This window comes from Anomaloglossus baeobatrachus, chromosome 9 (assembly GCF_048569485.1).
Source record: "Anomaloglossus baeobatrachus isolate aAnoBae1 chromosome 9, aAnoBae1.hap1, whole genome shotgun sequence".
Taxonomy (NCBI): Eukaryota; Metazoa; Chordata; class Amphibia; order Anura; family Aromobatidae; genus Anomaloglossus; species Anomaloglossus baeobatrachus.
Genome location: NC_134361.1, coordinates 165,346,824 through 165,370,723, shown reverse-complemented (window position 1 = coordinate 165,370,723; position 23,900 = coordinate 165,346,824). Strand labels below are relative to the sequence as shown.

The 23,900-nt window shown below is 46.8% G+C and overlaps 18 non-coding genes across 18 annotated transcripts; all 18 read left to right on the top strand.

Annotated features, from left to right (window-relative positions):
* Window positions 1–431: 431 nt before the first annotated feature.
* On the top strand, window positions 432–622 carry LOC142252194 (U2 spliceosomal RNA). The gene has a single exon (XR_012725582.1). It is a non-coding gene; the product is annotated as a U2 spliceosomal RNA (small nuclear RNA).
* A 1,117-nt stretch (window positions 623–1,739) lies between these two features.
* Window positions 1,740–1,930, top strand: LOC142252193 (U2 spliceosomal RNA). The gene has a single exon (XR_012725581.1). It is a non-coding gene; the product is annotated as a U2 spliceosomal RNA (small nuclear RNA).
* A 1,117-nt stretch (window positions 1,931–3,047) lies between these two features.
* Window positions 3,048–3,238, top strand: LOC142252192 (U2 spliceosomal RNA). The gene has a single exon (XR_012725580.1). It is a non-coding gene; the product is annotated as a U2 spliceosomal RNA (small nuclear RNA).
* A 1,117-nt stretch (window positions 3,239–4,355) lies between these two features.
* Window positions 4,356–4,546, top strand: LOC142252190 (U2 spliceosomal RNA). The gene has a single exon (XR_012725578.1). It is a non-coding gene; the product is annotated as a U2 spliceosomal RNA (small nuclear RNA).
* A 1,117-nt stretch (window positions 4,547–5,663) lies between these two features.
* On the top strand, window positions 5,664–5,854 carry LOC142252189 (U2 spliceosomal RNA). Its single transcript, XR_012725577.1, has one exon. It is a non-coding gene; the product is annotated as a U2 spliceosomal RNA (small nuclear RNA).
* A 1,117-nt stretch (window positions 5,855–6,971) lies between these two features.
* LOC142252188 (U2 spliceosomal RNA) lies at window positions 6,972–7,162 on the top strand. The gene has a single exon (XR_012725576.1). It is a non-coding gene; the product is annotated as a U2 spliceosomal RNA (small nuclear RNA).
* Window positions 7,163–8,279: 1,117 nt separating this feature from the next.
* LOC142252186 (U2 spliceosomal RNA) lies at window positions 8,280–8,470 on the top strand. The gene has a single exon (XR_012725575.1). It is a non-coding gene; the product is annotated as a U2 spliceosomal RNA (small nuclear RNA).
* A 1,117-nt stretch (window positions 8,471–9,587) lies between these two features.
* On the top strand, window positions 9,588–9,778 carry LOC142252185 (U2 spliceosomal RNA). The gene has a single exon (XR_012725574.1). It is a non-coding gene; the product is annotated as a U2 spliceosomal RNA (small nuclear RNA).
* Window positions 9,779–10,895: 1,117 nt separating this feature from the next.
* On the top strand, window positions 10,896–11,086 carry LOC142252184 (U2 spliceosomal RNA). Its single transcript, XR_012725573.1, has one exon. It is a non-coding gene; the product is annotated as a U2 spliceosomal RNA (small nuclear RNA).
* A 1,117-nt stretch (window positions 11,087–12,203) lies between these two features.
* Window positions 12,204–12,394, top strand: LOC142252183 (U2 spliceosomal RNA). The gene has a single exon (XR_012725572.1). It is a non-coding gene; the product is annotated as a U2 spliceosomal RNA (small nuclear RNA).
* Window positions 12,395–13,511: 1,117 nt separating this feature from the next.
* Window positions 13,512–13,702, top strand: LOC142252182 (U2 spliceosomal RNA). The gene has a single exon (XR_012725571.1). It is a non-coding gene; the product is annotated as a U2 spliceosomal RNA (small nuclear RNA).
* Window positions 13,703–14,819: 1,117 nt separating this feature from the next.
* On the top strand, window positions 14,820–15,010 carry LOC142252181 (U2 spliceosomal RNA). The gene has a single exon (XR_012725570.1). It is a non-coding gene; the product is annotated as a U2 spliceosomal RNA (small nuclear RNA).
* A 1,117-nt stretch (window positions 15,011–16,127) lies between these two features.
* LOC142252180 (U2 spliceosomal RNA) lies at window positions 16,128–16,318 on the top strand. Its single transcript, XR_012725569.1, has one exon. It is a non-coding gene; the product is annotated as a U2 spliceosomal RNA (small nuclear RNA).
* A 1,117-nt stretch (window positions 16,319–17,435) lies between these two features.
* On the top strand, window positions 17,436–17,626 carry LOC142252178 (U2 spliceosomal RNA). The gene has a single exon (XR_012725567.1). It is a non-coding gene; the product is annotated as a U2 spliceosomal RNA (small nuclear RNA).
* Window positions 17,627–18,747: 1,121 nt separating this feature from the next.
* Window positions 18,748–18,938, top strand: LOC142252177 (U2 spliceosomal RNA). Its single transcript, XR_012725566.1, has one exon. It is a non-coding gene; the product is annotated as a U2 spliceosomal RNA (small nuclear RNA).
* Window positions 18,939–20,055: 1,117 nt separating this feature from the next.
* LOC142252176 (U2 spliceosomal RNA) lies at window positions 20,056–20,246 on the top strand. The gene has a single exon (XR_012725565.1). It is a non-coding gene; the product is annotated as a U2 spliceosomal RNA (small nuclear RNA).
* Window positions 20,247–21,363: 1,117 nt separating this feature from the next.
* LOC142252175 (U2 spliceosomal RNA) lies at window positions 21,364–21,554 on the top strand. Its single transcript, XR_012725564.1, has one exon. It is a non-coding gene; the product is annotated as a U2 spliceosomal RNA (small nuclear RNA).
* Window positions 21,555–22,671: 1,117 nt separating this feature from the next.
* LOC142252174 (U2 spliceosomal RNA) lies at window positions 22,672–22,862 on the top strand. Its single transcript, XR_012725563.1, has one exon. It is a non-coding gene; the product is annotated as a U2 spliceosomal RNA (small nuclear RNA).
* Window positions 22,863–23,900: the final 1,038 nt, after the last annotated feature.

The window sequence follows — 23,900 nt, the reverse complement described above, 5'->3', positions numbered from 1 at the left end:
AGGAGAAGGGAAGCGGGTGGTGAGAAAGGTACAGAGGGCAGGGTTTGGGGGCTGGGAAGGAAAGGGAAAAGATTAGGGTTTGGGGATGATGAAAGGGCTTTCTACGGGTAAGGATGGCAAAGGGTGGCAGTGACGGAAAGTCAGGCAACCTGTCCTGTCCGTCTTTTTGTATCGTGAATTGGAAAGACTGCAAGGGGGAGGGGAGTTGCTTGCGCCCTAAAGGAGGAGTTATTCAGATTCATTGCAGTGGGCGGCGGCTGCAAAACGCACCATTCTTCTTGTTTTTGCTCTGCAAAGCAGCCTTTTCAAGGGTTGGCTTGGGTGACAAAATGTCTTGTGTAGGCGTGGGTTTGTCTCCCTCTCGCTCTCTCTCCCTAAGATGTGTCCGGCATAGGCCAGGGTGCCACTCGAGGCCCAAACCAATTCTGGTTATCGCTTCTCGGCCTTTTGGCTAAGATCAAGTGTAGTATCTGTTCTTATCAGTTTAATATCTGATACGTCCCCTATCTGGGGACCATATATTAAATGGATTTTTAGAACAGGGAGATGGAAAAAGAGCTTGCTCTGTCCACTCCACGCATTGACCTGGTATTGCAGTACCTCCAGGAACGGTGCACCCCTTCTTAACCCAGTTTCCAAAAGCAGAACTCGATTCACCTGATTCATATTAGCCCGATTAGCGAATTGAAATGAATTTTTATCTAACACACTTTTTACTTGCTTTATTCATCCAAATAGCAAACTCATCACCACTCAACTTCACCAACTCTGCTATGTCCCGTGCAGTATCTTGTTGTCAGTCTAATCTAGATCATGTGTAATTGAATGGAATAGATCCCTTTTGGACAAAGTGGAGTCAGATGCTGCAGTGACCACAGGTGTGAGAGGATCTACAATTGGCATCTGGTGTTATCTCTCTGCTTCCACTCCAAATAAAGTTACCTGTTGTTACCTGAACGTCAAATACTAAGAATGGGCGGCCTATGAAAGAATTAGTACTTTCATTAAGTATACTAAACCGGCTAATTGGGAATAGACAAACTGTAAAAAGCCCTCTGAGAAAGCCCCTCTCTAACCTTTGTTAGTAAGCTTTTCTGTAGCCTGCCTGTTGATGTATTTTCGGTTTGAACAGTGCACAACATGAAGAGACGGAACACTGGCGGCTTGTCACAATGCCCCCCGATGACATCACAATAGCGCTGCTGCCTAGAAAACAAGCTGCGCAGAAGAAGTTGTTCTTTGGGTGGGAGGGTGGGCTAGTGGAAGGAGGGGGCAATCTCTTTTTTTCCCGGGTGGTAGGGGGATGACAGGAGAAGGGAAGCGGGTGGTGAGAAAGGTACAGAGGGCAGGGTTTGGGGGCTGGGAAGGAAAGGGAAAAGATTAGGGTTTGGGGATGATGAAAGGGCTTTCTACGGGTAAGGATGGCAAAGGGTGGCAGTGACGGAAAGTCAGGCAACCTGTCCTGTCCGTCTTTTTGTATCGTGAATTGGAAAGACTGCAAGGGGGAGGGGAGTTGCTTGCGCCCTAAAGGAGGAGTTATTCAGATTCATTGCAGTGGGCGGTGGCTGCAAAACGCACCATTCTTCTTGTTTTTGCTCTGCAAAGCAGCCTTTTCAAGGGTTGGCTTGGGTGACAAAATGTCTTGTGTAGGCGTGGGTTTGTCTCCCTCTCGCTCTCTCTCCCTAAGATGTGTCCGGCATAGGCCAGGGTGCCACTCGAGGCCCAAACCAATTCTGGTTATCGCTTCTCGGCCTTTTGGCTAAGATCAAGTGTAGTATCTGTTCTTATCAGTTTAATATCTGATACGTCCCCTATCTGGGGACCATATATTAAATGGATTTTTAGAACAGGGAGATGGAAAAAGAGCTTGCTCTGTCCACTCCACGCATTGACCTGGTATTGCAGTACCTCCAGGAACGGTGCACCCCTTCTTAACCCAGTTTCCAAAAGCAGAACTCGATTCACCTGATTCATATTAGCCCGATTAGCGAATTGAAATGAATTTTTATCTAACACACTTTTTACTTGCTTTATTCATCCAAATAGCAAACTCATCACCACTCAACTTCACCAACTCTGCTATGTCCCGTGCAGTATCTTGTTGTCAGTCTAATCTAGATCATGTGTAATTGAATGGAATAGATCCCTTTTGGACAAAGTGGAGTCAGATGCTGCAGTGACCACAGGTGTGAGAGGATCTACAATTGGCATCTGGTGTTATCTCTCTGCTTCCACTCCAAATAAAGTTACCTGTTGTTACCTGAACGTCAAATACTAAGAATGGGCGGCCTATGAAAGAATTAGTACTTTCATTAAGTATACTAAACCGGCTAATTGGGAATAGACAAACTGTAAAAAGCCCTCTGAGAAAGCCCCTCTCTAACCTTTGTTAGTAAGCTTTTCTGTAGCCTGCCTGTTGATGTATTTTCGGTTTGAACAGTGCACAACATGAAGAGACGGAACACTGGCGGCTTGTCACAATGCCCCCCGATGACATCACAATAGCGCTGCTGCCTAGAAAACAAGCTGCGCAGAAGAAGTTGTTCTTTGGGTGGGAGGGTGGGCTAGTGGAAGGAGGGGGCAATCTCTTTTTTTCCCGGGTGGTAGGGGGATGACAGGAGAAGGGAAGCGGGTGGTGAGAAAGGTACAGAGGGCAGGGTTTGGGGGCTGGGAAGGAAAGGGAAAAGATTAGGGTTTGGGGATGATGAAAGGGCTTTCTACGGGTAAGGATGGCAAAGGGTGGCAGTGACGGAAAGTCAGGCAACCTGTCCTGTCCGTCTTTTTGTATCGTGAATTGGAAAGACTGCAAGGGGGAGGGGAGTTGCTTGCGCCCTAAAGGAGGAGTTATTCAGATTCATTGCAGTGGGCGGCGGCTGCAAAACGCACCATTCTTCTTGTTTTTGCTCTGCAAAGCAGCCTTTTCAAGGGTTGGCTTGGGTGACAAAATGTCTTGTGTAGGCGTGGGTTTGTCTCCCTCTCGCTCTCTCTCCCTAAGATGTGTCCGGCATAGGCCAGGGTGCCACTCGAGGCCCAAACCAATTCTGGTTATCGCTTCTCGGCCTTTTGGCTAAGATCAAGTGTAGTATCTGTTCTTATCAGTTTAATATCTGATACGTCCCCTATCTGGGGACCATATATTAAATGGATTTTTAGAACAGGGAGATGGAAAAAGAGCTTGCTCTGTCCACTCCACGCATTGACCTGGTATTGCAGTACCTCCAGGAACGGTGCACCCCTTCTTAACCCAGTTTCCAAAAGCAGAACTCGATTCACCTGATTCATATTAGCCCGATTAGCGAATTGAAATGAATTTTTATCTAACACACTTTTTACTTGCTTTATTCATCCAAATAGCAAACTCATCACCACTCAACTTCACCAACTCTGCTATGTCCCGTGCAGTATCTTGTTGTCAGTCTAATCTAGATCATGTGTAATTGAATGGAATAGATCCCTTTTGGACAAAGTGGAGTCAGATGCTGCAGTGACCACAGGTGTGAGAGGATCTACAATTGGCATCTGGTGTTATCTCTCTGCTTCCACTCCAAATAAAGTTACCTGTTGTTACCTGAACGTCAAATACTAAGAATGGGCGGCCTATGAAAGAATTAGTACTTTCATTAAGTATACTAAACCGGCTAATTGGGAATAGACAAACTGTAAAAAGCCCTCTGAGAAAGCCCCTCTCTAACCTTTGTTAGTAAGCTTTTCTGTAGCCTGCCTGTTGATGTATTTTCGGTTTGAACAGTGCACAACATGAAGAGACGGAACACTGGCGGCTTGTCACAATGCCCCCCGATGACATCACAATAGCGCTGCTGCCTAGAAAACAAGCTGCGCAGAAGAAGTTGTTCTTTGGGTGGGAGGGTGGGCTAGTGGAAGGAGGGGGCAATCTCTTTTTTTCCCGGGTGGTAGGGGGATGACAGGAGAAGGGAAGCGGGTGGTGAGAAAGGTACAGAGGGCAGGGTTTGGGGGCTGGGAAGGAAAGGGAAAAGATTAGGGTTTGGGGATGATGAAAGGGCTTTCTACGGGTAAGGATGGCAAAGGGTGGCAGTGACGGAAAGTCAGGCAACCTGTCCTGTCCGTCTTTTTGTATCGTGAATTGGAAAGACTGCAAGGGGGAGGGGAGTTGCTTGCGCCCTAAAGGAGGAGTTATTCAGATTCATTGCAGTGGGCGGCGGCTGCAAAACGCACCATTCTTCTTGTTTTTGCTCTGCAAAGCAGCCTTTTCAAGGGTTGGCTTGGGTGACAAAATGTCTTGTGTAGGCGTGGGTTTGTCTCCCTCTCGCTCTCTCTCCCTAAGATGTGTCCGGCATAGGCCAGGGTGCCACTCGAGGCCCAAACCAATTCTGGTTATCGCTTCTCGGCCTTTTGGCTAAGATCAAGTGTAGTATCTGTTCTTATCAGTTTAATATCTGATACGTCCCCTATCTGGGGACCATATATTAAATGGATTTTTAGAACAGGGAGATGGAAAAAGAGCTTGCTCTGTCCACTCCACGCATTGACCTGGTATTGCAGTACCTCCAGGAACGGTGCACCCCTTCTTAACCCAGTTTCCAAAAGCAGAACTCGATTCACCTGATTCATATTAGCCCGATTAGCGAATTGAAATGAATTTTTATCTAACACACTTTTTACTTGCTTTATTCATCCAAATAGCAAACTCATCACCACTCAACTTCACCAACTCTGCTATGTCCCGTGCAGTATCTTGTTGTCAGTCTAATCTAGATCATGTGTAATTGAATGGAATAGATCCCTTTTGGACAAAGTGGAGTCAGATGCTGCAGTGACCACAGGTGTGAGAGGATCTACAATTGGCATCTGGTGTTATCTCTCTGCTTCCACTCCAAATAAAGTTACCTGTTGTTACCTGAACGTCAAATACTAAGAATGGGCGGCCTATGAAAGAATTAGTACTTTCATTAAGTATACTAAACCGGCTAATTGGGAATAGACAAACTGTAAAAAGCCCTCTGAGAAAGCCCCTCTCTAACCTTTGTTAGTAAGCTTTTCTGTAGCCTGCCTGTTGATGTATTTTCGGTTTGAACAGTGCACAACATGAAGAGACGGAACACTGGCGGCTTGTCACAATGCCCCCCGATGACATCACAATAGCGCTGCTGCCTAGAAAACAAGCTGCGCAGAAGAAGTTGTTCTTTGGGTGGGAGGGTGGGCTAGTGGAAGGAGGGGGCAATCTCTTTTTTTCCCGGGTGGTAGGGGGATGACAGGAGAAGGGAAGCGGGTGGTGAGAAAGGTACAGAGGGCAGGGTTTGGGGGCTGGGAAGGAAAGGGAAAAGATTAGGGTTTGGGGATGATGAAAGGGCTTTCTACGGGTAAGGATGGCAAAGGGTGGCAGTGACGGAAAGTCAGGCAACCTGTCCTGTCCGTCTTTTTGTATCGTGAATTGGAAAGACTGCAAGGGGGAGGGGAGTTGCTTGCGCCCTAAAGGAGGAGTTATTCAGATTCATTGCAGTGGGCGGCGGCTGCAAAACGCACCATTCTTCTTGTTTTTGCTCTGCAAAGCAGCCTTTTCAAGGGTTGGCTTGGGTGACAAAATGTCTTGTGTAGGCGTGGGTTTGTCTCCCTCTCGCTCTCTCTCCCTAAGATGTGTCCGGCATAGGCCAGGGTGCCACTCGAGGCCCAAACCAATTCTGGTTATCGCTTCTCGGCCTTTTGGCTAAGATCAAGTGTAGTATCTGTTCTTATCAGTTTAATATCTGATACGTCCCCTATCTGGGGACCATATATTAAATGGATTTTTAGAACAGGGAGATGGAAAAAGAGCTTGCTCTGTCCACTCCACGCATTGACCTGGTATTGCAGTACCTCCAGGAACGGTGCACCCCTTCTTAACCCAGTTTCCAAAAGCAGAACTCGATTCACCTGATTCATATTAGCCCGATTAGCGAATTGAAATGAATTTTTATCTAACACACTTTTTACTTGCTTTATTCATCCAAATAGCAAACTCATCACCACTCAACTTCACCAACTCTGCTATGTCCCGTGCAGTATCTTGTTGTCAGTCTAATCTAGATCATGTGTAATTGAATGGAATAGATCCCTTTTGGACAAAGTGGAGTCAGATGCTGCAGTGACCACAGGTGTGAGAGGATCTACAATTGGCATCTGGTGTTATCTCTCTGCTTCCACTCCAAATAAAGTTACCTGTTGTTACCTGAACGTCAAATACTAAGAATGGGCGGCCTATGAAAGAATTAGTACTTTCATTAAGTATACTAAACCGGCTAATTGGGAATAGACAAACTGTAAAAAGCCCTCTGAGAAAGCCCCTCTCTAACCTTTGTTAGTAAGCTTTTCTGTAGCCTGCCTGTTGATGTATTTTCGGTTTGAACAGTGCACAACATGAAGAGACGGAACACTGGCGGCTTGTCACAATGCCCCCCGATGACATCACAATAGCGCTGCTGCCTAGAAAACAAGCTGCGCAGAAGAAGTTGTTCTTTGGGTGGGAGGGTGGGCTAGTGGAAGGAGGGGGCAATCTCTTTTTTTCCCGGGTGGTAGGGGGATGACAGGAGAAGGGAAGCGGGTGGTGAGAAAGGTACAGAGGGCAGGGTTTGGGGGCTGGGAAGGAAAGGGAAAAGATTAGGGTTTGGGGATGATGAAAGGGCTTTCTACGGGTAAGGATGGCAAAGGGTGGCAGTGACGGAAAGTCAGGCAACCTGTCCTGTCCGTCTTTTTGTATCGTGAATTGGAAAGACTGCAAGGGGGAGGGGAGTTGCTTGCGCCCTAAAGGAGGAGTTATTCAGATTCATTGCAGTGGGCGGCGGCTGCAAAACGCACCATTCTTCTTGTTTTTGCTCTGCAAAGCAGCCTTTTCAAGGGTTGGCTTGGGTGACAAAATGTCTTGTGTAGGCGTGGGTTTGTCTCCCTCTCGCTCTCTCTCCCTAAGATGTGTCCGGCATAGGCCAGGGTGCCACTCGAGGCCCAAACCAATTCTGGTTATCGCTTCTCGGCCTTTTGGCTAAGATCAAGTGTAGTATCTGTTCTTATCAGTTTAATATCTGATACGTCCCCTATCTGGGGACCATATATTAAATGGATTTTTAGAACAGGGAGATGGAAAAAGAGCTTGCTCTGTCCACTCCACGCATTGACCTGGTATTGCAGTACCTCCAGGAACGGTGCACCCCTTCTTAACCCAGTTTCCAAAAGCAGAACTCGATTCACCTGATTCATATTAGCCCGATTAGCGAATTGAAATGAATTTTTATCTAACACACTTTTTACTTGCTTTATTCATCCAAATAGCAAACTCATCACCACTCAACTTCACCAACTCTGCTATGTCCCGTGCAGTATCTTGTTGTCAGTCTAATCTAGATCATGTGTAATTGAATGGAATAGATCCCTTTTGGACAAAGTGGAGTCAGATGCTGCAGTGACCACAGGTGTGAGAGGATCTACAATTGGCATCTGGTGTTATCTCTCTGCTTCCACTCCAAATAAAGTTACCTGTTGTTACCTGAACGTCAAATACTAAGAATGGGCGGCCTATGAAAGAATTAGTACTTTCATTAAGTATACTAAACCGGCTAATTGGGAATAGACAAACTGTAAAAAGCCCTCTGAGAAAGCCCCTCTCTAACCTTTGTTAGTAAGCTTTTCTGTAGCCTGCCTGTTGATGTATTTTCGGTTTGAACAGTGCACAACATGAAGAGACGGAACACTGGCGGCTTGTCACAATGCCCCCCGATGACATCACAATAGCGCTGCTGCCTAGAAAACAAGCTGCGCAGAAGAAGTTGTTCTTTGGGTGGGAGGGTGGGCTAGTGGAAGGAGGGGGCAATCTCTTTTTTTCCCGGGTGGTAGGGGGATGACAGGAGAAGGGAAGCGGGTGGTGAGAAAGGTACAGAGGGCAGGGTTTGGGGGCTGGGAAGGAAAGGGAAAAGATTAGGGTTTGGGGATGATGAAAGGGCTTTCTACGGGTAAGGATGGCAAAGGGTGGCAGTGACGGAAAGTCAGGCAACCTGTCCTGTCCGTCTTTTTGTATCGTGAATTGGAAAGACTGCAAGGGGGAGGGGAGTTGCTTGCGCCCTAAAGGAGGAGTTATTCAGATTCATTGCAGTGGGCGGCGGCTGCAAAACGCACCATTCTTCTTGTTTTTGCTCTGCAAAGCAGCCTTTTCAAGGGTTGGCTTGGGTGACAAAATGTCTTGTGTAGGCGTGGGTTTGTCTCCCTCTCGCTCTCTCTCCCTAAGATGTGTCCGGCATAGGCCAGGGTGCCACTCGAGGCCCAAACCAATTCTGGTTATCGCTTCTCGGCCTTTTGGCTAAGATCAAGTGTAGTATCTGTTCTTATCAGTTTAATATCTGATACGTCCCCTATCTGGGGACCATATATTAAATGGATTTTTAGAACAGGGAGATGGAAAAAGAGCTTGCTCTGTCCACTCCACGCATTGACCTGGTATTGCAGTACCTCCAGGAACGGTGCACCCCTTCTTAACCCAGTTTCCAAAAGCAGAACTCGATTCACCTGATTCATATTAGCCCGATTAGCGAATTGAAATGAATTTTTATCTAACACACTTTTTACTTGCTTTATTCATCCAAATAGCAAACTCATCACCACTCAACTTCACCAACTCTGCTATGTCCCGTGCAGTATCTTGTTGTCAGTCTAATCTAGATCATGTGTAATTGAATGGAATAGATCCCTTTTGGACAAAGTGGAGTCAGATGCTGCAGTGACCACAGGTGTGAGAGGATCTACAATTGGCATCTGGTGTTATCTCTCTGCTTCCACTCCAAATAAAGTTACCTGTTGTTACCTGAACGTCAAATACTAAGAATGGGCGGCCTATGAAAGAATTAGTACTTTCATTAAGTATACTAAACCGGCTAATTGGGAATAGACAAACTGTAAAAAGCCCTCTGAGAAAGCCCCTCTCTAACCTTTGTTAGTAAGCTTTTCTGTAGCCTGCCTGTTGATGTATTTTCGGTTTGAACAGTGCACAACATGAAGAGACGGAACACTGGCGGCTTGTCACAATGCCCCCCGATGACATCACAATAGCGCTGCTGCCTAGAAAACAAGCTGCGCAGAAGAAGTTGTTCTTTGGGTGGGAGGGTGGGCTAGTGGAAGGAGGGGGCAATCTCTTTTTTTCCCGGGTGGTAGGGGGATGACAGGAGAAGGGAAGCGGGTGGTGAGAAAGGTACAGAGGGCAGGGTTTGGGGGCTGGGAAGGAAAGGGAAAAGATTAGGGTTTGGGGATGATGAAAGGGCTTTCTACGGGTAAGGATGGCAAAGGGTGGCAGTGACGGAAAGTCAGGCAACCTGTCCTGTCCGTCTTTTTGTATCGTGAATTGGAAAGACTGCAAGGGGGAGGGGAGTTGCTTGCGCCCTAAAGGAGGAGTTATTCAGATTCATTGCAGTGGGCGGCGGCTGCAAAACGCACCATTCTTCTTGTTTTTGCTCTGCAAAGCAGCCTTTTCAAGGGTTGGCTTGGGTGACAAAATGTCTTGTGTAGGCGTGGGTTTGTCTCCCTCTCGCTCTCTCTCCCTAAGATGTGTCCGGCATAGGCCAGGGTGCCACTCGAGGCCCAAACCAATTCTGGTTATCGCTTCTCGGCCTTTTGGCTAAGATCAAGTGTAGTATCTGTTCTTATCAGTTTAATATCTGATACGTCCCCTATCTGGGGACCATATATTAAATGGATTTTTAGAACAGGGAGATGGAAAAAGAGCTTGCTCTGTCCACTCCACGCATTGACCTGGTATTGCAGTACCTCCAGGAACGGTGCACCCCTTCTTAACCCAGTTTCCAAAAGCAGAACTCGATTCACCTGATTCATATTAGCCCGATTAGCGAATTGAAATGAATTTTTATCTAACACACTTTTTACTTGCTTTATTCATCCAAATAGCAAACTCATCACCACTCAACTTCACCAACTCTGCTATGTCCCGTGCAGTATCTTGTTGTCAGTCTAATCTAGATCATGTGTAATTGAATGGAATAGATCCCTTTTGGACAAAGTGGAGTCAGATGCTGCAGTGACCACAGGTGTGAGAGGATCTACAATTGGCATCTGGTGTTATCTCTCTGCTTCCACTCCAAATAAAGTTACCTGTTGTTACCTGAACGTCAAATACTAAGAATGGGCGGCCTATGAAAGAATTAGTACTTTCATTAAGTATACTAAACCGGCTAATTGGGAATAGACAAACTGTAAAAAGCCCTCTGAGAAAGCCCCTCTCTAACCTTTGTTAGTAAGCTTTTCTGTAGCCTGCCTGTTGATGTATTTTCGGTTTGAACAGTGCACAACATGAAGAGACGGAACACTGGCGGCTTGTCACAATGCCCCCCGATGACATCACAATAGCGCTGCTGCCTAGAAAACAAGCTGCGCAGAAGAAGTTGTTTTTTGGGTGGGAGGGTGGGCTAGTGGAAGGAGGGGGCAATCTCTTTTTTTCCCGGGTGGTAGGGGGATGACAGGAGAAGGGAAGCGGGTGGTGAGAAAGGTACAGAGGGCAGGGTTTGGGGGCTGGGAAGGAAAGGGAAAAGATTAGGGTTTGGGGATGATGAAAGGGCTTTCTACGGGTAAGGATGGCAAAGGGTGGCAGTGACGGAAAGTCAGGCAACCTGTCCTGTCCGTCTTTTTGTATCGTGAATTGGAAAGACTGCAAGGGGGAGGGGAGTTGCTTGCGCCCTAAAGGAGGAGTTATTCAGATTCATTGCAGTGGGCGGCGGCTGCAAAACGCACCATTCTTCTTGTTTTTGCTCTGCAAAGCAGCCTTTTCAAGGGTTGGCTTGGGTGACAAAATGTCTTGTGTAGGCGTGGGTTTGTCTCCCTCTCGCTCTCTCTCCCTAAGATGTGTCCGGCATAGGCCAGGGTGCCACTCGAGGCCCAAACCAATTCTGGTTATCGCTTCTCGGCCTTTTGGCTAAGATCAAGTGTAGTATCTGTTCTTATCAGTTTAATATCTGATACGTCCCCTATCTGGGGACCATATATTAAATGGATTTTTAGAACAGGGAGATGGAAAAAGAGCTTGCTCTGTCCACTCCACGCATTGACCTGGTATTGCAGTACCTCCAGGAACGGTGCACCCCTTCTTAACCCAGTTTCCAAAAGCAGAACTCGATTCACCTGATTCATATTAGCCCGATTAGCGAATTGAAATGAATTTTTATCTAACACACTTTTTACTTGCTTTATTCATCCAAATAGCAAACTCATCACCACTCAACTTCACCAACTCTGCTATGTCCCGTGCAGTATCTTGTTGTCAGTCTAATCTAGATCATGTGTAATTGAATGGAATAGATCCCTTTTGGACAAAGTGGAGTCAGATGCTGCAGTGACCACAGGTGTGAGAGGATCTACAATTGGCATCTGGTGTTATCTCTCTGCTTCCACTCCAAATAAAGTTACCTGTTGTTACCTGAACGTCAAATACTAAGAATGAGCGGCCTATGAAAGAATTAGTACTTTCATTAAGTATACTAAACCGGCTAATTGGGAATAGACAAACTGTAAAAAGCCCTCTGAGAAAGCCCCTCTCTAACCTTTGTTAGTAAGCTTTTCTGTAGCCTGCCTGTTGATGTATTTTCGGTTTGAACAGTGCACAACATGAAGAGACGGAACACTGGCGGCTTGTCACAATGCCCCCCGATGACATCACAATAGCGCTGCTGCCTAGAAAACAAGCTGCGCAGAAGAAGTTGTTCTTTGGGTGGGAGGGTGGGCTAGTGGAAGGAGGGGGCAATCTCTTTTTTTCCCGGGTGGTAGGGGGATGACAGGAGAAGGGAAGCGGGTGGTGAGAAAGGTACAGAGGGCAGGGTTTGGGGGCTGGGAAGGAAAGGGAAAAGATTAGGGTTTGGGGATGATGAAAGGGCTTTCTACGGGTAAGGATGGCAAAGGGTGGCAGTGACGGAAAGTCAGGCAACCTGTCCTGTCCGTCTTTTTGTATCGTGAATTGGAAAGACTGCAAGGGGGAGGGGAGTTGCTTGCGCCCTAAAGGAGGAGTTATTCAGATTCATTGCAGTGGGCGGCGGCTGCAAAACGCACCATTCTTCTTGTTTTTGCTCTGCAAAGCAGCCTTTTCAAGGGTTGGCTTGGGTGACAAAATGTCTTGTGTAGGCGTGGGTTTGTCTCCCTCTCGCTCTCTCTCCCTAAGATGTGTCCGGCATAGGCCAGGGTGCCACTCGAGGCCCAAACCAATTCTGGTTATCGCTTCTCGGCCTTTTGGCTAAGATCAAGTGTAGTATCTGTTCTTATCAGTTTAATATCTGATACGTCCCCTATCTGGGGACCATATATTAAATGGATTTTTAGAACAGGGAGATGGAAAAAGAGCTTGCTCTGTCCACTCCACGCATTGACCTGGTATTGCAGTACCTCCAGGAACGGTGCACCCCTTCTTAACCCAGTTTCCAAAAGCAGAACTCGATTCACCTGATTCATATTAGCCCGATTAGCGAATTGAAATGAATTTTTATCTAACACACTTTTTACTTGCTTTATTCATCCAAATAGCAAACTCATCACCACTCAACTTCACCAACTCTGCTATGTCCCGTGCAGTATCTTGTTGTCAGTCTAATCTAGATCATGTGTAATTGAATGGAATAGATCCCTTTTGGACAAAGTGGAGTCAGATGCTGCAGTGACCACAGGTGTGAGAGGATCTACAATTGGCATCTGGTGTTATCTCTCTGCTTCCACTCCAAATAAAGTTACCTGTTGTTACCTGAACGTCAAATACTAAGAATGGGCGGCCTATGAAAGAATTAGTACTTTCATTAAGTATACTAAACCGGCTAATTGGGAATAGACAAACTGTAAAAAGCCCTCTGAGAAAGCCCCTCTCTAACCTTTGTTAGTAAGCTTTTCTGTAGCCTGCCTGTTGATGTATTTTCGGTTTGAACAGTGCACAACATGAAGAGACGGAACACTGGCGGCTTGTCACAATGCCCCCCGATGACATCACAATAGCGCTGCTGCCTAGAAAACAAGCTGCGCAGAAGAAGTTGTTCTTTGGGTGGGAGGGTGGGCTAGTGGAAGGAGGGGGCAATCTCTTTTTTTCCCGGGTGGTAGGGGGATGACAGGAGAAGGGAAGCGGGTGGTGAGAAAGGTACAGAGGGCAGGGTTTGGGGGCTGGGAAGGAAAGGGAAAAGATTAGGGTTTGGGGATGATGAAAGGGCTTTCTACGGGTAAGGATGGCAAAGGGTGGCAGTGACGGAAAGTCAGGCAACCTGTCCTGTCCGTCTTTTTGTATCGTGAATTGGAAAGACTGCAAGGGGGAGGGGAGTTGCTTGCGCCCTAAAGGAGGAGTTATTCAGATTCATTGCAGTGGGCGGCGGCTGCAAAACGCACCATTCTTCTTGTTTTTGCTCTGCAAAGCAGCCTTTTCAAGGGTTGGCTTGGGTGACAAAATGTCTTGTGTAGGCGTGGGTTTGTCTCCCTCTCGCTCTCTCTCCCTAAGATGTGTCCGGCATAGGCCAGGGTGCCACTCGAGGCCCAAACCAATTCTGGTTATCGCTTCTCGGCCTTTTGGCTAAGATCAAGTGTAGTATCTGTTCTTATCAGTTTAATATCTGATACGTCCCCTATCTGGGGACCATATATTAAATGGATTTTTAGAACAGGGAGATGGAAAAAGAGCTTGCTCTGTCCACTCCACGCATTGACCTGGTATTGCAGTACCTCCAGGAACGGTGCACCCCTTCTTAACCCAGTTTCCAAAAGCAGAACTCGATTCACCTGATTCATATTAGCCCGATTAGCGAATTGAAATGAATTTTTATCTAACACACTTTTTACTTGCTTTATTCATCCAAATAGCAAACTCATCACCACTCAACTTCACCAACTCTGCTATGTCCCGTGCAGTATCTTGTTGTCAGTCTAATCTAGATCATGTGTAATTGAATGGAATAGATCCCTTTTGGACAAAGTGGAGTCAGATGCTGCAGTGACCACAGGTGTGAGAGGATCTACAATTGGCATCTGGTGTTATCTCTCTGCTTCCACTCCAAATAAAGTTACCTGTTGTTACCTGAACGTCAAATACTAAGAATGGGCGGCCTATGAAAGAATTAGTACTTTCATTAAGTATACTAAACCGGCTAATTGGGAATAGACAAACTGTAAAAAGCCCTCTGAGAAAGCCCCTCTCTAACCTTTGTTAGTAAGCTTTTCTGTAGCCTGCCTGTTGATGTATTTTCGGTTTGAACAGTGCACAACATGAAGAGACGGAACACTGGCGGCTTGTCACAATGCCCCCCGATGACATCACAATAGCGCTGCTGCCTAGAAAACAAGCTGCGCAGAAGAAGTTGTTCTTTGGGTGGGAGGGTGGGCTAGTGGAAGGAGGGGGCAATCTCTTTTTTTCCCGGGTGGTAGGGGGATGACAGGAGAAGGGAAGCGGGTGGTGAGAAAGGTACAGAGGGCAGGGTTTGGGGGCTGGGAAGGAAAGGGAAAAGATTAGGGTTTGGGGATGATGAAAGGGCTTTCTACGGGTAAGGATGGCAAAGGGTGGCAGTGACGGAAAGTCAGGCAACCTGTCCTGTCCGTCTTTTTGTATCGTGAATTGGAAAGACTGCAAGGGGGAGGGGAGTTGCTTGCGCCCTAAAGGAGGAGTTATTCAGATTCATTGCAGTGGGCGGCGGCTGCAAAACGCACCATTCTTCTTGTTTTTGCTCTGCAAAGCAGCCTTTTCAAGGGTTGGCTTGGGTGACAAAATGTCTTGTGTAGGCGTGGGTTTGTCTCCCTCTCGCTCTCTCTCCCTAAGATGTGTCCGGCATAGGCCAGGGTGCCACTCGAGGCCCAAACCAATTCTGGTTATCGCTTCTCGGCCTTTTGGCTAAGATCAAGTGTAGTATCTGTTCTTATCAGTTTAATATCTGATACGTCCCCTATCTGGGGACCATATATTAAATGGATTTTTAGAACAGGGAGATGGAAAAAGAGCTTGCTCTGTCCACTCCACGCATTGACCTGGTATTGCAGTACCTCCAGGAACGGTGCACCCCTTCTTAACCCAGTTTCCAAAAGCAGAACTCGATTCACCTGATTCATATTAGCCCGATTAGCGAATTGAAATGAATTTTTATCTAACACACTTTTTACTTGCTTTATTCATCCAAATAGCAAACTCATCACCACTCAACTTCACCAACTCTGCTATGTCCCGTGCAGTATCTTGTTGTCAGTCTAATCTAGATCATGTGTAATTGAATGGAATAGATCCCTTTTGGACAAAGTGGAGTCAGATGCTGCAGTGACCACAGGTGTGAGAGGATCTACAATTGGCATCTGGTGTTATCTCTCTGCTTCCACTCCAAATAAAGTTACCTGTTGTTACCTGAACGTCAAATACTAAGAATGGGCGGCCTATGAAAGAATTAGTACTTTCATTAAGTATACTAAACCGGCTAATTGGGAATAGACAAACTGTAAAAAGCCCTCTGAGAAAGCCCCTCTCTAACCTTTGTTAGTAAGCTTTTCTGTAGCCTGCCTGTTGATGTATTTTCGGTTTGAACAGTGCACAACATGAAGAGACGGAACACTGGCGGCTTGTCACAATGCCCCCCGATGACATCACAATAGCGCTGCTGCCTAGAAAACAAGCTGCGCAGAAGAAGTTGTTCTTTGGGTGGGAGGGTGGGCTAGTGGAAGGAGGGGGCAATCTCTTTTTTTCCCGGGTGGTAGGGGGATGACAGGAGAAGGGAAGCGGGTGGTGAGAAAGGTACAGAGGGCAGGGTTTGGGGGCTGGGAAGGAAAGGGAAAAGATTAGGGTTTGGGGATGATGAAAGGGCTTTCTACGGGTAAGGATGGCAAAGGGTGGCAGTGACGGAAAGTCAGGCAACCTGTCCTGTCCGTCTTTTTGTATCGTGAATTGGAAAGACTGCAAGGGGGAGGGGAGTTGCTTGCGCCCTAAAGGAGGAGTTATTCAGATTCATTGCAGTGGGCGGCGGCTGCAAAACGCACCATTCTTCTTGTTTTTGCTCTGCAAAGCAGCCTTTTCAAGGGTTGGCTTGGGTGACAAAATGTCTTGTGTAGGCGTGGGTTTGTCTCCCTCTCGCTCTCTCTCCCTAAGATGTGTCCGGCATAGGCCAGGGTGCCACTCGAGGCCCAAACCAATTCTGGTTATCGCTTCTCGGCCTTTTGGCTAAGATCAAGTGTAGTATCTGTTCTTATCAGTTTAATATCTGATACGTCCCCTATCTGGGGACCATATATTAAATGGATTTTTAGAACAGGGAGATGGAAAAAGAGCTTGCTCTGTCCACTCCACGCATTGACCTGGTATTGCAGTACCTCCAGGAACGGTGCACCCCTTCTTAACCCAGTTTCCAAAAGCAGAACTCGATTCACCTGATTCATATTAGCCCGATTAGCGAATTGAAATGAATTTTTATCTAACACACTTTTTACTTGCTTTATTCATCCAAATAGCAAACTCATCACCACTCAACTTCACCAACTCTGCTATGTCCCGTGCAGTATCTTGTTGTCAGTCTAATCTAGATCATGTGTAATTGAATGGAATAGATCCCTTTTGGACAAAGTGGAGTCAGATGCTGCAGTGACCACAGGTGTGAGAGGATCTACAATTGGCATCTGGTGTTATCTCTCTGCTTCCACTCCAAATAAAGTTACCTGTTGTTACCTGAACGTCAAATACTAAGAATGGGCGGCCTATGAAAGAATTAGTACTTTCATTAAGTATACTAAACCGGCTAATTGGGAATAGACAAACTGTAAAAAGCCCTCTGAGAAAGCCCCTCTCTAACCTTTGTTAGTAAGCTTTTCTGTAGCCTGCCTGTTGATGTATTTTCGGTTTGAACAGTGCACAACATGAAGAGACGGAACACTGGCGGCTTGTCACAATGCCCCCCGATGACATCACAATAGCGCTGCTGCCTAGAAAACAAGCTGCGCAGAAGAAGTTGTTCTTTGGGTGGGAGGGTGGGCTAGTGGAAGGAGGGGGCAATCTCTTTTTTTCCCGGGTGGTAGGGGGATGACAGGAGAAGGGAAGCGGGTGGTGAGAAAGGTACAGAGGGCAGGGTTTGGGGGCTGGGAAGGAAAGGGAAAAGATTAGGGTTTGGGGATGATGAAAGGGCTTTCTACGGGTAAGGATGGCAAAGGGTGGCAGTGACGGAAAGTCAGGCAACCTGTCCTGTCCGTCTTTTTGTATCGTGAATTGGAAAGACTGCAAGGGGGAGGGGAGTTGCTTGCGCCCTAAAGGAGGAGTTATTCAGATTCATTGCAGTGGGCGGCGGCTGCAAAACGCACCATTCTTCTTGTTTTTGCTCTGCAAAGCAGCCTTTTCAAGGGTTGGCTTGGGTGACAAAATGTCTTGTGTAGGCGTGGGTTTGTCTCCCTCTCGCTCTCTCTCCCTAAGATGTGTCCGGCATAGGCCAGGGTGCCACTCGAGGCCCAAACCAATTCTGGTTATCGCTTCTCGGCCTTTTGGCTAAGATCAAGTGTAGTATCTGTTCTTATCAGTTTAATATCTGATACGTCCCCTATCTGGGGACCATATATTAAATGGATTTTTAGAACAGGGAGATGGAAAAAGAGCTTGCTCTGTCCACTCCACGCATTGACCTGGTATTGCAGTACCTCCAGGAACGGTGCACCCCTTCTTAACCCAGTTTCCAAAAGCAGAACTCGATTCACCTGATTCATATTAGCCCGATTAGCGAATTGAAATGAATTTTTATCTAACACACTTTTTACTTGCTTTATTCATCCAAATAGCAAACTCATCACCACTCAACTTCACCAACTCTGCTATGTCCCGTGCAGTATCTTGTTGTCAGTCTAATCTAGATCATGTGTAATTGAATGGAATAGATCCCTTTTGGACAAAGTGGAGTCAGATGCTGCAGTGACCACAGGTGTGAGAGGATCTACAATTGGCATCTGGTGTTATCTATCTCTCTGCTTCCACTCCAAATAAAGTTACCTGTTGTTACCTGAACGTCAAATACTAAGAATGGGCGGCCTATGAAAGAATTAGTACTTTCATTAAGTATACTAAACCGGCTAATTGGGAATAGACAAACTGTAAAAAGCCCTCTGAGAAAGCCCCTCTCTAACCTTTGTTAGTAAGCTTTTCTGTAGCCTGCCTGTTGATGTATTTTCGGTTTGAACAGTGCACAACATGAAGAGACGGAACACTGGCGGCTTGTCACAATGCCCCCCGATGACATCACAATAGCGCTGCTGCCTAGAAAACAAGCTGCGCAGAAGAAGTTGTTCTTTGGGTGGGAGGGTGGGCTAGTGGAAGGAGGGGGCAATCTCTTTTTTTCCCGGGTGGTAGGGGGATGACAGGAGAAGGGAAGCGGGTGGTGAGAAAGGTACAGAGGGCAGGGTTTGGGGGCTGGGAAGGAAAGGGAAAAGATTAGGGTTTGGGGATGATGAAAGGGCTTTCTACGGGTAAGGATGGCAAAGGGTGGCAGTGACGGAAAGTCAGGCAACCTGTCCTGTCCGTCTTTTTGTATCGTGAATTGGAAAGACTGCAAGGGGGAGGGGAGTTGCTTGCGCCCTAAAGGAGGAGTTATTCAGATTCATTGCAGTGGGCGGCGGCTGCAAAACGCACCATTCTTCTTGTTTTTGCTCTGCAAAGCAGCCTTTTCAAGGGTTGGCTTGGGTGACAAAATGTCTTGTGTAGGCGTGGGTTTGTCTCCCTCTCGCTCTCTCTCCCTAAGATGTGTCCGGCATAGGCCAGGGTGCCACTCGAGGCCCAAACCAATTCTGGTTATCGCTTCTCGGCCTTTTGGCTAAGATCAAGTGTAGTATCTGTTCTTATCAGTTTAATATCTGATACGTCCCCTATCTGGGGACCATATATTAAATGGATTTTTAGAACAGGGAGATGGAAAAAGAGCTTGCTCTGTCCACTCCACGCATTGACCTGGTATTGCAGTACCTCCAGGAACGGTGCACCCCTTCTTAACCCAGTTTCCAAAAGCAGAACTCGATTCACCTGATTCATATTAGCCCGATTAGCGAATTGAAATGAATTTTTATCTAACACACTTTTTACTTGCTTTATTCATCCAAATAGCAAACTCATCACCACTCAACTTCACCAACTCTGCTATGTCCCGTGCAGTATCTTGTTGTCAGTCTAATCTAGATCATGTGTAATTGAATGGAATAGATCCCTTTTGGACAAAGTGGAGTCAGATGCTGCAGTGACCACAGGTGTGAGAGGATCTACAATTGGCATCTGGTGTTATCTCTCTGCTTCCACTCCAAATAAAGTTACCTGTTGTTACCTGAACGTCAAATACTAAGAATGGGCGGCCTATGAAAGAATTAGTACTTTCATTAAGTATACTAAACCGGCTAATTGGGAATAGACAAACTGTAAAAAGCCCTCTGAGAAAGCCCCTCTCTAACCTTTGTTAGTAAGCTTTTCTGTAGCCTGCCTGTTGATGTATTTTCGGTTTGAACAGTGCACAACATGAAGAGACGGAACACTGGCGGCTTGTCACAATGCCCCCCGATGACATCACAATAGCGCTGCTGCCTAGAAAACAAGCTGCGCAGAAGAAGTTGTTTTTTGGGTGGGAGGGTGGGCTAGTGGAAGGAGGGGGCAATCTCTTTTTTTCCCGGGTGGTAGGGGGATGACAGGAGAAGGGAAGCGGGTGGTGAGAAAGGTACAGAGGGCAGGGTTTGGGGGCTGGGAAGGAAAGGGAAAAGATTAGGGTTTGGGGATGATGAAAGGGCTTTCTACGGGTAAGGATGGCAAAGGGTGGCAGTGACGGAAAGTCAGGCAACCTGTCCTGTCCGTCTTTTTGTATCGTGAATTGGAAAGACTGCAAGGGGGAGGGGAGTTGCTTGCGCCCTAAAGGAGGAGTTATTCAGATTCATTGCAGTGGGCGGCGGCTGCAAAACGCACCATTCTTCTTGTTTTTGCTCTGCAAAGCAGCCTTTTCAAGGGTTGGCTTGGGTGACAAAATGTCTTGTGTAGGCGTGGGTTTGTCTCCCTCTCGCTCTCTCTCCCTAAGATGTGTCCGGCATAGGCCAGGGTGCCACTCGAGGCCCAAACCAATTCTGGTTATCGCTTCTCGGCCTTTTGGCTAAGATCAAGTGTAGTATCTGTTCTTATCAGTTTAATATCTGATACGTCCCCTATCTGGGGACCATATATTAAATGGATTTTTAGAACAGGGAGATGGAAAAAGAGCTTGCTCTGTCCACTCCACGCATTGACCTGGTATTGCAGTACCTCCAGGAACGGTGCACCCCTTCTTAACCCAGTTTCCAAAAGCAGAACTCGATTCACCTGATTCATATTAGCCCGATTAGCGAATTGAAATGAATTTTTATCTAACACACTTTTTACTTGCTTTATTCATCCAAATAGCAAACTCATCACCACTCAACTTCACCAACTCTGCTATGTCCCGTGCAGTATCTTGTTGTCAGTCTAATCTAGATCATGTGTAATTGAATGGAATAGATCCCTTTTGGACAAAGTGGAGTCAGATGCTGCAGTGACCACAGGTGTGAGAGGATCTACAATTGGCATCTGGTGTTATCTCTCTGCTTCCACTCCAAATAAAGTTACCTGTTGTTACCTGAACGTCAAATACTAAGAATGAGCGGCCTATGAAAGAATTAGTACTTTCATTAAGTATACTAAACCGGCTAATTGGGAATAGACAAACTGTAAAAAGCCCTCTGAGAAAGCCCCTCTCTAACCTTTGTTAGTAAGCTTTTCTGTAGCCTGCCTGTTGATGTATTTTCGGTTTGAACAGTGCACAACATGAAGAGACGGAACACTGGCGGCTTGTCACAATGCCCCCCGATGACATCACAATAGCGCTGCTGCCTAGAAAACAAGCTGCGCAGAAGAAGTTGTTCTTTGGGTGGGAGGGTGGGCTAGTGGAAGGAGGGGGCAATCTCTTTTTTTCCCGGGTGGTAGGGGGATGACAGGAGAAGGGAAGCGGGTGGTGAGAAAGGTACAGAGGGCAGGGTTTGGGGGCTGGGAAGGAAAGGGAAAAGATTAGGGTTTGGGGATGATGAAAGGGCTTTCTACGGGTAAGGATGGCAAAGGGTGGCAGTGACGGAAAGTCAGGCAACCTGTCCTGTCCGTCTTTTTGTATCGTGAATTGGAAAGACTGCAAGGGGGAGGGGAGTTGCTTGCGCCCTAAAGGAGGAGTTATTCAGATTCATTGCAGTGGGCGGCGGCTGCAAAACGCACCATTCTTCTTGTTTTTGCTCTGCAAAGCAGCCTTTTCAAGGGTTGGCTTGGGTGACAAAATGTCTTGTGTAGGCGTGGGTTTGTCTCCCTCTCGCTCTCTCTCCCTAAGATGTGTCCGGCATAGGCCAGGGTGCCACTCGAGGCCCAAACCAATTCTGGTTATCGCTTCTCGGCCTTTTGGCTAAGATCAAGTGTAGTATCTGTTCTTATCAGTTTAATATCTGATACGTCCCCTATCTGGGGACCATATATTAAATGGATTTTTAGAACAGGGAGATGGAAAAAGAGCTTGCTCTGTCCACTCCACGCATTGACCTGGTATTGCAGTACCTCCAGGAACGGTGCACCCCTTCTTAACCCAGTTTCCAAAAGCAGAACTCGATTCACCTGATTCATATTAGCCCGATTAGCGAATTGAAATGAATTTTTATCTAACACACTTTTTACTTGCTTTATTCATCCAAATAGCAAACTCATCACCACTCAACTTCACCAACTCTGCTATGTCCCGTGCAGTATCTTGTTGTCAGTCTAATCTAGATCATGTGTAATTGAATGGAATAGATCCCTTTTGGACAAAGTGGAGTCAGATGCTGCAGTGACCACAGGTGTGAGAGGATCTACAATTGGCATCTGGTGTTATCTCTCTGCTTCCACTCCAAATAAAGTTACCTGTTGTTACCTGAACGTCAAATACTAAGAATGGGCGGCCTATGAAAGAATTAGTACTTTCATTAAGTATACTAAACCGGCTAATTGGGAATAGACAAACTGTAAAAAGCCCTCTGAGAAAGCCCCTCTCTAACCTTTGTTAGTAAGCTTTTCTGTAGCCTGCCTGTTGATGTATTTTCGGTTTGAACAGTGCACAACATGAAGAGACGGAACACTGGCGGCTTGTCACAATGCCCCCCGATGACATCACAATAGCGCTGCTGCCTAGAAAACAAGCTGCGCAGAAGAAGTTGTTCTTTGGGTGGGAGGGTGGGCTAGTGGAAGGAGGGGGCAATCTCTTTTTTTCCCGGGTGGTAGGGGGATGACAGGAGAAGGGAAGCGGGTGGTGAGAAAGGTACAGAGGGCAGGGTTTGGGGGCTGGGAAGGAAAGGGAAAAGATTAGGGTTTGGGGATGATGAAAGGGCTTTCTACGGGTAAGGATGGCAAAGGGTGGCAGTGACGGAAAGTCAGGCAACCTGTCCTGTCCGTCTTTTTGTATCGTGAATTGGAAAGACTGCAAGGGGGAGGGGAGTTGCTTGCGCCCTAAAGGAGGAGTTATTCAGATTCATTGCAGTGGGCGGCGGCTGCAAAACGCACCATTCTTCTTGTTTTTGCTCTGCAAAGCAGCCTTTTCAAGGGTTGGCTTGGGTGACAAAATGTCTTGTGTAGGCGTGGGTTTGTCTCCCTCTCGCTCTCTCTCCCTAAGATGTGTCCGGCATAGGCCAGGGTGCCACTCGAGGCCCAAACCAATTCTGGTTATCGCTTCTCGGCCTTTTGGCTAAGATCAAGTGTAGTATCTGTTCTTATCAGTTTAATATCTGATACGTCCCCTATCTGGGGACCATATATTAAATGGATTTTTAGAACAGGGAGATGGAAAAAGAGCTTGCTCTGTCCACTCCACGCATTGACCTGGTATTGCAGTACCTCCAGGAACGGTGCACCCCTTCTTAACCCAGTTTCCAAAAGCAGAACTCGATTCACCTGATTCATATTAGCCCGATTAGCGAATTGAAATGAATTTTTATCTAACACACTTTTTACTTGCTTTATTCATCCAAATAGCAAACTCATCACCACTCAACTTCACCAACTCTGCTATGTCCCGTGCAGTATCTTGTTGTCAGTCTAATCTAGATCATGTGTAATTGAATGGAATAGATCCCTTTTGGACAAAGTGGAGTCAGATGCTGCAGTGACCACAGGTGTGAGAGGATCTACAATTGGCATCTGGTGTTATCTCTCTGCTTCCACTCCAAATAAAGTTACCTGTTGTTACCTGAACGTCAAATACTAAGAATGGGCGGCCTATGAAAGAATTAGTACTTTCATTAAGTATACTAAACCGGCTAATTGGGAATAGACAAACTGTAAAAAGCCCTCTGAGAAAGCCCCTCTCTAACCTTTGTTAGTAAGCTTTTCTGTAGCCTGCCTGTTGATGTATTTTCGGTTTGAACAGTGCACAACATGAAGAGACGGAACACTGGCGGCTTGTCACAATGCCCCCCGATGACATCACAATAGCGCTGCTGCCTAGAAAACAAGCTGCGCAGAAGAAGTTGTTTTTTGGGTGGGAGGGTGGGCTAGTGGAAGGAGGGGGCAATCTCTTTTTTTCCCGGGTGGTAGGGGGATGACAGGAGAAGGGAAGCGGGTGGTGAGAAAGGTACAGAGGGCAGGGTTTGGGGGCTGGGAAGGAAAGGGAAAAGATTAGGGTTTGGGGATGATGAAAGGGCTTTCTACGGGTAAGGATGGCAAAGGGTGGCAGTGACGGAAAGTCAGGCAACCTGTCCTGTCCGTCTTTTTGTATCGTGAATTGGAAAGACTGCAAGGGGGAGGGGAGTTGCTTGCGCCCTAAAGGAGGAGTTATTCAGATTCATTGCAGTGGGCGGCGGCTGCAAAACGCACCATTCTTCTTGTTTTTGCTCTGCAAAGCAGCCTTTTCAAGGGTTGGCTTGGGTGACAAAATGTCTTGTGTAGGCGTGGGTTT